The sequence below is a fragment of the Vicugna pacos genome, chromosome 13 (assembly GCF_048564905.1).
Source record: "Vicugna pacos chromosome 13, VicPac4, whole genome shotgun sequence".
NCBI lineage: Eukaryota > Metazoa > Chordata > Mammalia > Artiodactyla > Camelidae > Vicugna > Vicugna pacos.
In genome coordinates, this window is record NC_132999.1 from 58,927,151 (window position 1) to 58,929,468 (window position 2,318).

The following is a 2,318-nucleotide window of genomic DNA, read 5'->3' on the forward strand; positions in this document are numbered from 1 at the left end:
AGACAGCTAGAATTTGTGGGGAGATTACCAAAGAAAAAGGCAACACGGAGAAGAAGCAGCAGAGACGAGGGCCCAAAATTTGCAACGGGATACCCTTAAGTCCATAGCTGAATCCTAAGGTGTGCACGCAGAGGGCAAGACTCCACAAGGCCTAGCAGAAAATGTGCTTGGGGGCTGAGGGCTGAACAGAGATTTCAGAGGTCTCAGTGCTGAAGTGATATTGGGGTTCTGAGCCATCCAAAGAGGAGAGACCTCAGTCAATACTCTGAGAATTCAGCTGAAAATCCAGAAAGGCTACTGTTTAGAAGTAAGAACTATATCCTAGTAAAGGCTTCACCCTAGGATTATAGGTAAAATCCAAATAGACTTATCTTAACAAAGTCTAAAATCAGTTTTCAATAATCCTCTAGTTGTTTAACTGCCTACCAAAGCTAAAAAAAAAAATCTTCAGAGGATGTATCATAATCCAGAATACCCACAATGTAACATTCAAAATGTCTAACATAAAACATTGCTAGACATGGAGAGATGCAGGGAATGTGGCCCATAGTCAAGAGAAAATACAGTCAGTGGCAGCAAACACCATATAATCCAGACGTTGGAACTGGCAGGCAAAGCCTACAACATACGAATGTATTAAAGGATTTAAAGGAAAAGGTGGACAAAACATTTGCCCAAATGAGGAAATTCAGCATAGAAATGAAATGTTTTAAATGGAAATTCTTGAACTGAAAACCATAGTTTCTGAAATGGAGAGTTCTTTGGAATCACTTAATAACATATTGGACACAAGAGACAAAAGGTCATGTGAACTCAAAGACAAGCCAACAGAAATCATCGAAACTAAAGCACACAGAGGGAAAAAAAGATACTATAACAAGACAGAACAAAGCATCCGAGAAATATGGGGCAATGTTAAATGGGCTAATGTACTTGGAGTTCCAGAATGGAAGCAGAAAGAGGATAGGATGGAGAAAATATCTGAAGAGACATTGACCAGACAATTTCCAAAACGACTTGTAGACACCGACGCAACAATTCAGGAAGCTCAGCACACCCTAAGGAGGATAAATACGAAAATACCTACACCATCATAGTCAAACTACTAAAATCCAAAGATTAAGAGAACATTCTTTAAAGTCAGCTAGCGAAAAAAGGGGAACCCCAAATTCAAGAGAACAAAAATAAGAATTATAGCTGACTTCTTGTCAGAAACATTAGAAGCCAAAAATAATAGAATGATGTCTTTAAAGTACTGAAAGAAAAATGCCAATTTAGAATTCTTTATCCAGTGAAAATATCCTTCACAGCTGAACACAAAGATATTTCAGATAAAACAAAAACTGAGATAATTTGTTGTCAGCAGAACTTTACTATAATAAATATTAAAGGATGCTCTGAAGGCTAAAGAAAACTGATCCCAGATAGGATCATAGATCTGCAGAAATAAAGATCACCAGAAATGGTAAATACGTGGGTGTTTACAGAAATTTATTTAAAAGATTATTGATGAGTTAAAGCAAAAATAACAACAATACATGGTAGTATTTATAATAAATGTAGTGATAAAATATATGACAACAGGAACACAAAAAGAAGGAAAGGTGTAAAGAAATTATGCTGTTTAAAGTTTGGTTTTTGGGGGTAATGAGGTAGGAAGTAATTAGGTTTATTTATTCACTTCTTAGTGGAGGAATTGGGGATTGAACCCAGGACCTTGTGCACGCAAGGCACACACTCTACCGCTGAGCTCTACTTTCCTCCCTAAAGTTTTATATAATAGGAGACAGGATATGATACGAATTCAACATTGACTGTGATAAGGCTGACTACTGTAATCTCTAGAGCAACACTGGAAAAAAAAAGGAAGTTTAAAAGCCAGGAAGATGGTGATCATTTTGTAATGTATAAAAATACTGAATGATTATGTTATATACCTGAAACTAATATAATATTGTAAGTCAATTATACTTCAATTAAAAAAAAGAGCCAAGAATATAATGATGTGTAAACATGAATTCATAGATTATGACAAATCACCACTGGTGTGGGATGTTGATAGTGAGGGAGGTTGTAAATGTTGGGATATTGGGGGTAGGGGGCATATGGGAACTCTGTACTTTTCATTCAATTGTGCTATAAATCTAAAACTAGTCTAAAAAAATGAAGTCCACTTTTTAAAAAAGTTGGGAAGAGATAAAACGTAATTCTAAAATATACTCAATCCAGAATAAGAAAGGAAAGGAAAAAATAAAAGAACAAAGAGCAGATGGAACAGACACACAGAAAAATGCTAGACTGAAAGTCAACCACACCAA

The 2,318-nt window shown here is 35.8% G+C and overlaps 1 non-coding gene across 1 annotated transcript; it reads right to left on the reverse strand.

Annotated features, from left to right (window-relative positions):
• Positions 1-1,688: 1,688 nt before the first annotated feature.
• TRNAA-UGC (transfer RNA alanine (anticodon UGC)) lies at positions 1,689-1,764 on the reverse strand. The gene has a single exon. It is a non-coding gene; the product is annotated as a tRNA-Ala (tRNA).
• Positions 1,765-2,318: the final 554 nt, after the last annotated feature.